Source organism: Protopterus annectens, chromosome 13.part0 (genome assembly GCF_019279795.1).
Source record: "Protopterus annectens isolate FY-2018-M chromosome 13.part0, PAN1.0, whole genome shotgun sequence".
Classification (NCBI taxonomy): domain Eukaryota; kingdom Metazoa; phylum Chordata; order Ceratodontiformes; family Protopteridae; genus Protopterus; species Protopterus annectens.
The window spans coordinates 1,116,346,061-1,116,361,295 of record NC_056747.1 but is presented as its reverse complement, the minus strand read 5'-3'; the positions used below and the strand labels follow the sequence as shown (position 1 = coordinate 1,116,361,295).

Genomic DNA, 15,235 nt, shown 5'->3' with positions numbered 1-15,235 from the left:
CAGCTTTGGTTTGCTCAGCCACAAGAGTCGTCTAGCCAAATGATTATTTGTCTTACTTGACAAGAGCAGAAAAGTTGTTAGCTTGTATGCTGAGTTGTGTTTGTATCAGGATTCTTTCAGGCTTTGTCAGCTGGTGTTCTTGTCCTAGTGGGTTTGTGGATTGAAGAAGCCATTAATTACAAAGCTAGATTTGGAAGTAATTTAAACAATTGGGTAAAAGAAAACAAGGCCAGTAGAGTAGAAAGTTTGGGAATCAAGAACTGGTTAGAGGTATTGTTCCTTGTTATCCTTGGCATAGTTATCACACAACATATCTTATAATGTGGTGTTGAAAAGATCATACCTGTCATAACAGTGCTGTTAAAGGTGACTTGAATTAAATAATCTTGTGTGTTCTAGCAGTACTTGCTGTTTTATTTTTCACCTGGATAGAAGTAGCCAGCACAGGTAAATGTTTTAAACTGATACAGAAAATTTTACTTTTAACAAAAGGTAGGATCAGTGTATTGAGAAGGGTTTAGTGAATTGGATTACATATGTCATATCAATTCTGAGTGCAAAATGGCAGGCAGAGTTATTTACAAATGTAAACTTTTGGTGGTATTGGCAGATAAATTCAGATACAGGTTTCCGTATAGGCTGCATGCTTATAATGTAAATGTTACTGTTTTACACATACCCTTTTGAATGGTATCCTTTTTTTTTTTTTTTTTTTTTTTTTTGTACCACAGATCCCAAACTAAATAATAGTTTGCTGACTCATTAAACTAGTAAATTGTTTCTTTTGGGAGGTAGGGTCGGAATCTTTGGGTAAGATACTATCGGACTTGACGTTGCACGTGGTACGTATTGGCTGAATTCCAGATTATTCTGTGCAGCATTATCTTTTAAAATGTGCCGAATGTTATGCTATGGCAAACGGCTCAGAATGTGTGCGTTGAAAAATTTAAAGCTGAGGGGTTTGGCAAGTCCACAGATGGCTATATACTGTTTGGTTGGTATTTGTACTGTTGGCTGCTGGAGTGCACTGGTGTCAAATTGGAAGCCCTCCCTTTTTTTTTTTCAACCAGCCAAAAATAGGCTTATAAGGCAAGTCTTTCATTACTGTTGAAGATTACAATCTTCTCTTTAGAGACCAGAGTTGTCATGTTCTGATGAAGGCTGTGGAACTATCTGGGTTTCACAGAAGTGTACTATTGCAGCTATGCAAATGCAGATACAATGTTGGTCACATGATGCTACCAACACTTTATACTCCTGCAAAAAAATCCACCTATTCCTTGTGACAGACATTTATGTCAAAATGCATACCTCCAAGAGCTGGTACAGTGTCAGAATTAAACACCATTGTGTCTTGTGCATTGTCCTCAGCTAGTTACTGTTTCACATGTATAACTTAGTGAAACATGAAGTTTATTATTTTACTGAACATTTATAAGTTCTGATTTGTTTACTTCAGTTTATTCTTGCTGTTTCAGTGGAACTGCTGTTTAAATGCAGTATATTGGTTGTAGTTGTAATGTATAATGTAAACCATGGTTCTGTATTTAAAAAGAACTGAACACCATCTTCAGTGGTTTTGATCCATCGACTTTAGGAAGAAAAGGTTGATATGTTTAAAATAAAACCTTTCTTGAAGGAGCCTGCTACTTTTAATGTTTATAAGTCTTTTTAATTTGATTGCTTAGTTGTTTAGAAGAGAGAGAGAGATGGTTTCTTGAGGGTGATACTGAAGTCTTGGAGTCAGGAACAGAGACGTTGAGTTGATATTCATGAAGGGAACCTCATTACTCCACAGAGCTTCTGCCTTTTAACAGGAGAATAAAATAAAGGGTATCCATGTTGTTTTCACCTCCTAATGAAAGGCGGGTGGTCCCATCCAGGTATTGGGTAGTCGGTGAGATATCACATGTCCTCTTTGCACAACTCAACCTGGAAAATGCTAGGGGATACAGTATCACTAAAGGCTGCTTCTCAGAATTAAATTGCCCACTTCTGAGTGCATAAGATGGGTCCTAGGAGGAGGCTGTAGTTTACGCAGGTAATGTGGAGTATGCTATGTGGAATAAAGAATGGAAGAGATGGGGATACGAAGAAGTGCACCAAGCCCTTAGTTGTGGTGATCATTTAGAATCACTGTCTGCAGAAGGAAAATTCTTTGTAGTGGGTTTGTTGAAGACTTTGAGAACAGGTGTGAACTTGAGGATTTGCCAAGTCCTGTCACCTAAGTTTCTTTCTAATCTTAGGAAGGCGAAATTACTGTAACTTGCAGGTCCCTTTATTCAAAGGAAAAGTCTTCCCTTCGCCTACAGTTTAACCTAACCCTTGGGTTGCTTTTTCCTGTAGAGTGTTCCAGTACTGTGTAGGTGTCAGAAACTGCTTGTACTTGTATTTCTTTTCCTTGGAATCAAAGGAATGGAAAGCCCATCCACTTTTTTTTAAAGTTCAACTTGTCACGTACTGGAGGAATTTGTCTTCACCTGCATGGCATACCATAGCTAGAAATCTGCACTTTACCCTGTAAGGTACTGCTGGCAATCTTAGATGGGCACTTAGTCCTGTTGATGTCAGGAACTTGTACCTCTTTCCAATGCTTTCCTGACACAGATTAACACTTTGTACTGTGCTTGTAAAATTAATTTTGAGCAAAAATTTCAAGCATATGAGCACATTCTCCAGCATTCAAGTTAACAAAAAAATCTTACTACTGCTGCAGCCATTAGTGAGTAGCAGAACATGTCCTTTGAAGTGTTAACAGCCCTTGGTTTTCAGTGCTAGCTGTGACACCTCAGGAAATGTGTGGGGGAAAGTCTGTCAGTACTCATAACACAGAACTACAAAATGACTATCCTTACAAAAGCCTGAAACTTGGCTACTTTAACTAGGGTTGGAAAATTGCTCTGAATGGCTTGTAGCATACTGTCAGAGAAATGTACGTGGTTGGTCATTCCATTATAAAATGCAAGCACTCCTGCTACAGAAGGTATGTAAGATGCATTTGACTGATTACCATTGTGTCTTAATGGATAGGGAAACTTAATCCCTTCCTTGTGTCTAGCATGACTAATATAAAGGAAATTTGAAATGGATTCTGGGAAGGAGACAAACACTGACACAAGATCATGTTAATGTGCCACAGCCTTGTCAGGAATTTTGGGGAAAAACATTAAAGTTCAGTAAAAACACCTAGAGTTATTTTAATGCATTAAAGTAGCTCAGAAAACAAAGGTAAAGTGGAAAAAATACAATTTGAGTTGTAAGGTGGAGTGTTCCAACTGTTGTGCATCTTCTTTTGTGATGCAGTAGTGCCTTGCCTGTTCCAGTTTGTAATATGGTTTATGTAGTAGAACAGTGATTATATAAACCGTGATTTGCTTGTTTCATGGCAGTTTTGTTTTGGGAGGTTTGTAGGATGTGGGTATTTAGCGCTGTTCATTTCAGCATTTTTGCTCATGTCCGGAGTCCCTTGCTCATATAGTCAGTAATTGTTGTTAGAGGTGCTGCAGACATTACATTATTTTGACCAATGTAAAAGTAAAACATTTAAATTGTGTGTCCGGTTACTTTTATGTTTTTTTTTTCCTGTCACTGAGCAGTCCATTTTTCTTGGCATCAACTCTGTTTTGCTAGGTCCTGTCACACCAAAATGACTTGTCCAAAAATGCTATTTCATTAGTGGGGGTGATTAACACTGGATGCAGTGTGAAACTGGGTGGTGCTTGTTCTGCAGTACTAAGCACTGTGAATGCACATTTTAGATTCCTGGCTGCTGAAATTGAGAGGCCTTTATCAGTCATCATGCAGCGCATTAAAAGGTTCTGGGCTCCCATTTAATAACATTCAGTAAAAATGCAGAGAATTGAGGCAAACATTGCACTGTTACAGTTACTGTGTATTTGGTACAGTAACATTTATATATGTATGTTTCTAAAATCATATTAAATCCCTGTTTTCTTAGTGCTCACCTTGAAATGAGGAAGGATCAGTATGTTGCTGATGATGGTGTATGTTCACTTTTTACTGTATGCAGGCAGATTTGAATCCTCCTCTACACATCCCAGTAGTAGTGATCTGTGGACTTCGCTGTGGATTGTAACTTGAGCGGTTTGTTAATCTGAAATTTAGAAGCATTCCTATGTGTATGGCACTATTAATAATGCACCTCTTGGAGCTGTCTGGTGTAGCATTACAGTTTGGCTTTCTCTTTCTTGTCCTAATTGTTTGTCATGTGTAGTGTGCTAGAGGTTTTTTTTATTTTTTGGGAAACTGTATAATGCTCTTTTTGCATGTTCTCAGTAGCATCATCTCCTGTCACCAGCCCCTTCATACACAGAGAGCACCACTTATTCTAAGCCTTTTGGTAGTAATGCGTTTTAAAAAAGTCAGTCTGTATGCCATGAAATATAATGAGCTTTGGTTATGTTCTTATTAAAGTGCACATTGTTCTGAACTTATTTTTGTTTTCTCCTCAAGATGCCATCTCTCCTTTAGTACTAGTTTGAGCCTTCCAGCATTTAGAGATGGGTTTCACAGATAAGTATTGCCACAGAATGAGTATCTTTGTCTAGTTAATTGGATGACTGTGCCTTAAAGAAGAGTTTGTGTTAAAGAAAAAAAAAACAGACTATTCATTCCAGCAGTCATATATATATATATATATATATATATATATATATATATATATATATATATATATTAAAATGGCAGGATTTTGTGATATAAAAAAGAGACCACAATAAACCATTTCAAAACTTTTCCACCTTTAATGTGACCTATAACCTGTACAATTCTGTTGAAAAACAAATAAATCTGCTAAGGGAAAAAAATGTAAAAAATAAAAAACGTACAATATGCTGGCTGCATAAGTGTGCACACCCTTAAACTAATACTTCGTTGTGTGTGCACACCCTTAAACTAATAGTTTGTTTAAGCATGTTTTGATTTAATTACAGCATTCAGTCTTCTTGGGTAGGAGTCTATCAGCATGGCACATCTTGACTTGGCAGTATTTGCCCACTCTTCCTTGCAAAAGCACTCCAAATCTGTCAGGTTTGAGAGCATCTCTTGTGCACAGCCCTCTTCAGGTCATCCCACAGATTTTCTATTGGATTTAGGTATGGGCTCTGGCTGGGCCATTCAGAAACCTTAATTTTCTTCTGGTGAAGCCATTCTTTTGTTGATTTGGCTGTATGCTTGGGGTCATTGTCGTGTTGAAAGGTGAAATTCCTCTTCATCTTCAACTTTCTAGCAGACGCCTGAAGGTTTTGGGCCAAAAGTGAGTGGTATTTGGAACTGTTCATAATTCCTTCCACCTTGACTAAAGCCCTAGTTCTAGCTGAAGAAAAGCAATCCCAAAGCACGATACTGCCATCACTGTGCTTCACCTTGGGGATGGTGTTCTTTTGGTGATGCAAAGTGTTGTTTTTGCTCCACACGTACATTTTGGAATTGTGGACAAAAAGTTCAACCTTGGTCTCATCCGACCATAACACATTTTCCCACATGCTTTTGGGAGACTTTATGTATTGTTTTGCAAATTTTGTCTGGGCCAGGATTTTTTTCTGTGTAAGAAAAGGCTTCCATCTTGCATCTTATAGTCCAGACATTTGGAGAATACGGGAGATTGTTTTCACATGTAGTACAGAACCAGTACTTGCCAGAAATCCCTGCAGCTCCTTCAGTGTTGCTGTCTTGGGAGCCTCCCTGACCAGTTTTTGTATCATTTTTTCATCAATTTTGGAGGGACATCCAGTTCTTTGCATAGTCACTGTTGTCCCATATTTTCTCTACTTTTTGATGACTGTCTTCACTGTGTTCCATGGTATATCCAATGCTGTGGAAATTTTTTTGTACCCTTCTCCTGGCTAATACCTTTCAACAATGAGATCCCTTTAATGCTTTGTATCCTCAGTGCGAACCATGACTTTTGCTGTAGCAGGCAACTGAGTAAACGTCAGGAAAATCCTACTAGGACAGCTGAACTTTATTTGGGGTTAATCAGAGTCTCTCTAATTGATGGCAGGCGTTTACCCAAGAAGAAGGAATGCTGTAATTAAATCAGAAGGTGCTTCAACAAAGAATTAGTTTGAGTGTGCACACTTATGCAACCAGCGTATTATACGTTTTTTATTTTTATATTTTTTCCCCTAACAGATTTGCTTGTTTTTCAATTGAGTTGTACAGGTTATAGGTCACATCAAAGGTGAGAAACGTTTTAAAATTATTTATTGTGGTCTAATTTTTATCACAAAAACCTGGCACTTTAACAGTGGTGTGTAAATATAGTGTGTGTGTGTGTGTGTGTGTGTGTGTACACGGACACTCTCTCTCTTGCGCGCGCGCGCACACACACACACACACATATATATATATTTATATGTACATATTTATATATATATATATATATATATATGTGTGTGTGTGTGTATATATATATATATATATATATATATATATATATATATATATATATATATATATATATATATATATACATATATATTCCTTCACAAGCTCGAAGTTTTAACTGCAAATGTTCGAGACCACAAGATTGGAGTTTTGAAACTTCAAACGTTTTGAATGGAGATCGCCGTACAACGCAGAATGGGAAATTTACTATTTTCCTCACTGTAGTGCGATCTCGAAGTTGGTATATTTATTTAGCATGGGGTGTGGGGGGAGTGCAGTGGGGCTTTTTTGTTTTTATTTATTTATTTTTTTATGTTACAATTTTGAAGTTTCAAAACTTCGATCTTATGGGCTCTACCATTTTTTTTGTCTGCGTTTTGTGGATTCGGTTTTATAGTCTCGAGATACTGAAATTCGATATTTCAGTATTTCGAGGTTATAAAGTGAATCCATATATATATATATATATATATATATATATATATATATATATATATATATATATTTATATTGTGTGTGTATAGCTCTCTCCCTCTCACTCATACATACACAGATTTGTCTGTCAAATGTTTCAGACTCACCTGTTCACCTGATAAGAAGACTAGCAAATTAATTTGAAACTGGAAAGATTGCAAATTGCCGGCCTTTTCATGTGCGAGAATGGGCTGTAATGGGGATTAGTAATTTGCCCTTTTTCCCATTGTAGTCCATTCTCTGAGTTGGGATACACAAGTAGTAGGGGATGTAAAAGGTACAGGGGGCTTTCCCATCCTTGCAAAAAATTTTTTATTTCCTTGTTTAGATGTGTGACTGTGTTTATTTCAAACACATTTGAGTACTTGGTACTTGTTTGTTGTTTCAAGGAGTCAGAACCTGTTTATTCACAAGTACTGTGTGTGTGTGTGTGTGTGTGTGTGTGTGCGCACATATATACATGAATCTCCACATGTACACAGATGTATGGAACACACAATGTATATAGTAGATGCGCGCGCACACAGGTTTATTTATTTTGACACTGGTCTTTTCATGAAATCATTTGAGAGCTGCATTTACTGTTTGCAGTTTTCAAATAAGGCTAAACAGAATTAGCTGCTTCACAGGTTTGTATCTTCCCAAAAGTTCAGTTATGTGCATAAATTACTAGCCCTTTGCAAGTGATAGACTAGCATAGCTTCCTTTTTCTGTCTTTGATCTTATTAATTGTGGAAAAGTTTGTGTTGCTCAGAAAATAGCAAACATAATTTTGTGGTTTGGCATTCCCTCCAATCAAGCAAGCGAGCACTCTGTGTACTAATTTCAGGGTCACGGTTACTCTAAAAAAAGGCAAATCCTATAGGAAAGGCTCCAGGGCCATTAGCCTAGTGCATGCCTATGAACTTACCTTCTGCACATTTGGAAAAAGTGCCATTTTGTAGCTGTTTTCAGATTTGTTTGAGTTGAGCCTTTTTTTTTTGTCAAAATATAAAAAAGTGTAGCATCTTAAAAAGTTGGAAAATTGAGTAGTGATGCATTTCTCATTGAGTTTCTCTTAACAGATTTATGCAAAGGAGGGGATGGTCCTTCATTTAACTGCAAGGTCAGTCGAAAGGCTTAGTTCTTAAATAATTTGATGCGGCTTCACTTTGCTGGTGGTAGCTGTTGGGTGTGCCTCCTTTCCCAAGTTGCAGTAGACCTTGATTACCTTAGGAATAGTGTAAGGTTGCAGTCCCTTTATATGAGAGATGTATATTGAGATTTGTTGCCCCCCCTTCCCAACCCCACACAGAATGAGATGCAGTTTTCAGTTGTCATTTTCCATCACAAACTGTATTCAAGTGAGTTGACTTTTTAAAGTGACCTATACTGCTTGCAAACTTCAGTATGGTCAGTTTATTTTTTTCCTGCACATACTGCAGAGTTCAGACTTTCTTTGCAGTGTTTCAGTTAAAAGCTCTCCTTAGCTCATTGTAAGACACTCTGTAGTTCACTACAATGCCATTCATATTGTTTCGGGCATTATATTTAAGGTGGATCAAAAAACAAATTGTACTTTGCATATGACTTTCAGTGCCATTACTACAGTTGAAGGCAGCATAAGACTGTGAAATGCTACTGTGTACTTCTGACCCAGTGTATTGAGCGAAGACTGTACTTGTAAGTGTAGGAGTGTGTGTTGTATGTATGTTATGCAATGCATGGCACATACACGTGCATAATTATAATACAGTTGTGCTAACTGTGTAATGTACATAAATCCTATAGTATGTGCACATAAGCACAAACTTTATATGTACTGCTTCTAAACTCTTTCAGGAACTTTCGGTGAGTTGTTAATGACAAACAAATGACTGCAACAGGTCTTTCAGTGACTGGCTAAACTGCAGCATTTTTTTACATATGCTGCAAGGTTTGATTCCCTCAGCTTCCATTGCCCAACTGTGTGACTCTGAGCAGGGCACTTAACCAGACACCGTTCCCGGGCTGAGTTTGAAAAAATTCCATGGAGATCAGTGCTCTACCCCAAAAACAAACGAGTCAATTTAAATGGGAAATGCCTTCATGAAATGTTTGCTTGAACAACATTAAATAACAGACTTTTAAAAGTGAGGGCATGGTGTTGAATTGGGGAAAAAAATCCAGTCAGTTTGTTTTCTCATTCAACTGACAAAAGTAATGAGGGGAAAAAACAATAAGGAAGTTTCATTCTAATTTATTTATTTTTTCTTTTTAAGAAAGCTAGCTACTGGAACTGAATCCATTTATTCTGATATTACTTCCAACAGACGTGCTTTATGAGTATGCTGATAGTTTACCATACAGAAAAAAAGCCTTGGTGTGTCTAACCCTTTAGGAGAGAGGGAGAAAGCACAAACATCAAAGAAATCCCTCAGAATGCCTTCTTAACAGCAGTTTAGTTGTGCTAGAAAATGAAGTTGTAAATTTATCGGATTCTGATTTCTGTACATTAGAACTTGATGTTTTAATAAAGGTTGAAATGTTGTACCTTGTTGCACATCTGACCTTACATTACCTGTTAACTTCTTAGCACTTGAAATCTGGACAAAGCCAAAAATAATGGGGGGGGGGGGGGGTCGAAGGCCCCAAAATAGTAACACATGTTAAATATTGCTCTTATAAATTTAGAATGTTGCTAGAATAAAATATTTTGATTAGCATGCATTTTTCGGAAAGATATGAAGTCTGAAACTCAACATTTAGTGACTTTTACTCTTCAATGATTAGCCAGAAGACCACAAATTATGAGGAGCTGGCCAACAATATGAGTAAAAAATCTTGACATTCTGTGAAAGTCTGGACAGTTGAGAGCTACGGACCTTACACAATTCAGCAGAAAACTTAATGTGAAGTACTAGTTCAGTACATGTGAATTTAAAACATCTGCTTTTCACCCCCACCCATTAAACAGTTTGAAGAAACACTCCCAGGGGAACTGCATACAAGTCTGGTAACAGTTTTTAGGCATTGTTTTAAGAAATTAAAAACCTAATGAAAATTTAACATTAAAGTGGCTAAAAAAGGTGACTTAGTGGTTTTGAGACAGATAAAGGCGGATCTTTTGTTGTGTCCAACTTGGAGCAACATTTTTGGAAGGGACTACACCAGCTACAGGATGTAACACATTACATGAAAATACATTTTGATTTACTGATGGATTTTAAGGGAGTTAATTGACATTTGGATGAGTGAGATTGTACATAAGGGTATCATAACAGAATGGGTAAGGACTTGACTGAGTCAACCCAAACCACAAACAATTTATATATTACCCAAAGTTCGTAAATCTGTGGGTAACCCACCTGGTCTTCACATACCCAAGCAGTAATTAAAGTGCCTAGCACGAACCCCACAGTTCATTCTAGAAAGGCTGTTCTCCAGTGATGTGCCTATTTGCGAGCCAAAAACATGTTGGCTGCGCTAGGGTAAGATCTAATTTTGTCTAATTTGCATGTTTCTCAAGTCACAGTTACTACCATGGTGTGCTAATCACTGCTGATCCGCTCATTGTGGTAGTAGCCTGGTGCTTGTGTAGGTAGTGGCACCCCCCCACCCCCTGTTTCACACACATGACACAGTCCCTGAACCTGCCCCTACCCTGTCTGCCCTCCCATTGTTCCCCTTACTAACCATAATAGTCTGTCACTAAGGCACGTATCTGTTAGGCCCTGATGGTCAAGTGCACCCCCCCCCCCACAACCTGATCTTATTACCGCTTTTGGTCCTGGTATGGCACTTTAAAGAATCATTCCTGATGCCTGGTGCATCATCCCATCTCTGTAGCAGCTTTGATACTATTATAGAACTTTAAAGAGTAATCCATGGTGCCTTCTGGTTCCCCTGGTTCCCCTTACGTTCATGTTGGGCAGTTGATTTTTCAGTACTGCGACATAGTGAGGATGGCCTTGTGTCTTAACTATTAATCTGATGTTAATCTTCTTTCCGTTCATCACTGCTGGGTTCGGTTCCGAACCAAGTCGGCCTGTTACAAAGCTCGCGCCAGCCAAAAAAAAAAAACTAAGCCTCTGCCCAGAATGCACTTCTTCCTGTTACCTCGGATCTCGTTTGCCACGTAGCTGTAAAGCCGCGTTTCAGACGAGCTCTCAGCTAAGTAAAATCTTTTTTGATATTGGTGTAAAAGTTTTTGGATGTCTTCATATTTTACTAAACCTTTAATATTTCTGTGTCTTTTCTTCGATCTGACAGTATATTCACCACTCTACCCGTTGTTACCATTGGTAAACTTAAGTACCATTGTCTGTATGGCCTTTTCTCTTACCTTTGTGGTATTTCTTCGGTACCGTAGCTGGTATTGCTTTCTCTTGCCTAACCTTTTAGCTTTTTATCTCTATTCAGGTGTTTCCCTCTCTTCACATATACAGTGTGTTGTAATATTGGTATTTTTCTTGTGATTTCTTGTATTTTTTGAACTGAGTGATTTCATTATTGTTGGATTATACAGTTAGATGTGGTGTCCTTTGTATTAAAATGTCTGATAAGAAGGGTACCTCTGGCTTTAAGCATTGTACTTCTTGTAAGGGCAAGTTACTTAACAGTGACTTGCATGATAATTGTGTATACTCTTTGGGAGTGTCCCACCTTTTGGTGAAACCTCTGTGATTTATTTGTCAAAGTTTCAGCCAACGCACTCGTAATGAGCCCAAAAATAAGCTTGTTCTGAAGGGGTTACTCAAGTCTCCCTTCTCAGAGGTCATTTCTGTGATGGAGGTCTCAACCACTCCTAAGGATAAAAAGAGATCCCATTCAACCAGAGCAAACCTGGGAAATCCTAAGGTCCCCATGTTGTCATCGGAGCATAAGTCCGCCTCTTCAGTTCCGCCTTCCTCGGCTCCGACTATCTCAAAACCTTCGATACCGACACCTGTATTGGCAAAGACCCTGCCTCCCGCACCGATCATAGATCTTACTATTCCTGTTTCGACTCGGGGCACACCTTCGACTTCAGTTTCCATTTTGGAACAGACTGTTTCGGCTCCGAGTGCTACTTTGGCACCAAGCATTGTACAGACCTCACTGGATCTGACTCCCCTTTGCTATGGTCACTTCCTGATGATGTCTCCTTCGGAGACATCCTGGAAATGTTAAAACAGAGAGGTGACTGAAACCCTCCAACCCTTCGTCTGAGGTGTCCGTGTTCCTGCAGGCTTTTCGTGCCCGGCCATCTACCTCATGGGTGACCCCGCCTGCCGATGAACTTGTCCAGTTCGTCGTGCAGCTTGCATGGAAGAACCCTGATTCCGTTGAGGCAATCCCCCGGAGACCAGACAAATTTCTGTCCCCTCCTGCTGAGAATCTGCACTGGTCTAAAGGGTTACCAGTTGATGCTGTGGTGGTGGCCACGAAAAAGGACTTGGCTGAAGAAAGCCCCGCTGTTAAACCCACCCAACAGGGAGTCCCAGGCAGTGGACAAACTTGGGAAGCGTATTTTTGCATCAAGGACCTTTGCTATATGGTCCCTGAATTATTTGGCACATTTTACGAGCCTCCAAAGGGACTTTATCTCCGAACTCTCTGGGACACTTACAGGACAGTTGTCTGATGAGGGTCAGGGACAGTGGCTTCGCAGCTAGCAACCCTGGAATCAATATCCAACCCATCCATGAGGGTGTTCTCACACGTGACCAAAGGGGCGGCTAGAGCAGTGGGTTCAGGCATTATATGAGACGTCATGCCTGCATGCGCATCTGTGACCTCGTGGATCCCTTCATGTCTTCCTTTGTGAATGCTCCCATCGAAGCTTCATCCCTCTTTGGCTCCAAAGTGAAGGACACACTAGCCAGGTGTGAGCAAGATGGAAAAACCCTGTCTGCCATAGGCCTACAATTTTCCAACCCTCAGCGTACCTTCTCCAGGAATCAGAGGACTTGGAAAATGTGGCATAAGAAATCTCAGGGTCCTTTCCATGACCCACGTGGTGGTGATGCCCCCAGAGGCAGAGGGGGTAACAATTCTGGAAGACGCCCCTATAGAGGCAGAGGGTCTCCTCGCAACCAAGGCTCTAGGGACACTTTCTCTGGACAGCCTTATCAGCGCTCCTGAGGGGTGGCCTGATTGCTTATCGCTGGAAGCAGTCTGGGGTCGTTTCTCTCTGCATCAAGCTGCCTGGCACTCTTATCACCACCAATCGCTTGGTGCAAAAGATTATCACCAGAGGTTACAGCAGTCCCCTTTCTTGTCAACTAAATTTTCCAAGAAAACTTCCTGACATGCCACCCAGTCAAAGGAAAGCAGCAGCTTCAGAGATTATATAGCGGTCTCAAAAGAGTCATCCAACTAGTCCCACCAGACTAGTGTGGATCCGGATTTTACTCTAGATTCTTTTTGGTGCCAAAATAGACAGGGGACTGGAGAACCATTTTGGATCTCGGCAGCTTAATCAAGTCTGTCACCCAAACCAAATTTGGTCACGGTTCAGTCCATCCTTCCCTTTTTAAGAGAAGGCAATTGGATGTGCTCTATAGATCTCCAGGACGCGTATTACCACATCAATATGGACAAACGCTCCAGGAGTCTGCTTCGCTTCCGGCTAGGAGCCAATCATTACCAATTCCGTGCTCTGCTATTCGTTCTCTCTACAGCCCCCAGAGTGTTCACGAAATGCATAGCATTGGTAACAGTTTACTTGATTCCTGGTGTTTACATGTCTAGTTGACTGGCTCCTTACCGCCTCCACCAAGCATCTTCAGGTAACTGCCGTACAACATGCTCCTCTGGCAAAATTGTTGGGAATAATGATAAATTGGGAGAAATCAAATGTTATCCCTACACAACAAATAGAGTTCGTTGGAGCAGTGTTCAATACTCAGTCCTGTGTGGTATCACTTCCTCATCACAAGCTCCACCGATTGAGGCTTCAAATCCGAGTGATTCTTTCTCAAGCATCAGTCCCTGCAAGACAAGTTCTCCAAGCTCTGGGTTCTATGGCTGAGTCAATTCCAATGGTCCCTCTAGCAGAGCTACATATGCAAATTCTGCAGTGGCTTCTTCTGTGTCAGTGGTTCCCAAACTGTCATCCCCTGGATTACAGGATTCATATAACCAACTCTTGCAAGCAGGACCTGCTTTGGTGGATGAGGCCAGACGAAGATCTTTGGAGCCGACCTTTTCAACCCTCCCAGCTCACAGCCATTGTGACCACGGATGCTTTCCTGATTGGGTGGGGGTGCCATTTTGAGGGAAAGACTGTCCAAGGCACATGGTACACCTCGGAGGCCAATCTGCACATGTGTCCTAGAACTGAGGGCTATGCTGTAAACGTTGCAGGCATTCCTTGCGGCTCTCCCGTCCGGGACAATTACTGTCCAATCAGACAATATGTCAGTGGTCTGGTACATCAACAAGCAAGGAGGAACCAAGTCCTACCCCGTTTGTCGAGAAGCCATGAGAATCTGGCAGTGGGCGATAGCTTCCAACCGCTTTCTGATAGCGTCGAATATCCCTGGGAGCTCCAGCGTGATTGCAGACAAACTGAGCAGATGTATCCTCATGCCCCACGAGTCGTCCCTCAACCTCGAGGTGGTGTCTGTAATCTTCAGCCACTGGGGATGGCCTTGCTGCAATCTTTTCGCCTCCCCATCAAACACCAAGTGCAGCAGCTACTTCGCCCTACTTACCCCGCAGGGGGTGTCAACGAGGGATGCTCTGATCCACATTGGCCCACGGGACTTCTCTACGCCTATCCTCCCATTCCTTTGATTCCACAATTTCTAAAGAAAGCTCTTTGGTTGAGATGCAAGGTGATCCTCATAGCCCCATTCTGGCCTCAACTAGTTTGGTTCCACTTTCTACGGCCTCATCTAGTATTCCCGCCGGGGATTCTGGACCATCTACCTGATCTGATCATTCACCCCCAAGGGCTGAGTCACCCGAACCTGTCCACTCTCAAGCTGACAGCTTGGATGTTCTTTGTGTTTCACTGTTGCAGTCATTGCATATGGGTTATCTGCTTGCAGGTAGCCCTCAGTCAGCCTGATTAACAGAGTCTTGGGTCCTGCGTCGGTTGCAGTCCCTTCTTCCATGACGTCAGGGGTGTATAACATGCAGCCAACGCCATTACATCCCTCTTTCTTGGCGTGCGGTGCCCGAAGCAGTTCGCAAGTGCCGGTTGGCCGACTCCTGAAGTTTTCATTTTTGAGTTTCAGAACCGAAGTCTTCAATTAAAGCTAAGTACCCCGTTGGGGAAACTTTTTCTTGCTCCTTACCGATGTCAGTAAAAGTTAATAATTACATTACTTGTGGAAAACAAATACCTCATAAAGATTTTCATTCGTACTGTATTCCTTGCCTAGGCCCTGACCAAGACGTACCT

The 15,235-nt window shown here is 40.7% G+C and overlaps 1 protein-coding gene across 3 annotated transcripts in view; it reads left to right on the top strand.

The window, feature by feature from the left end:
- Window positions 1-15,235, top strand: part of GPATCH8 (G-patch domain containing 8) — a 984,951-nt gene that overhangs the window by 130,807 nt on the left and 838,909 nt on the right. Inside the window, exon 2 of one of the 3 annotated variants that reach the window (XM_044055088.1) lies at window positions 4,031-4,104. The exons of the other annotated variants lie outside the window; for them this stretch is intronic. The gene's annotated coding sequence lies outside the window, so the exon portion shown is untranslated. The remainder of the gene's footprint in view (window positions 1-4,030; window positions 4,105-15,235) is intronic. 3 annotated transcript variants of the gene reach the window in all.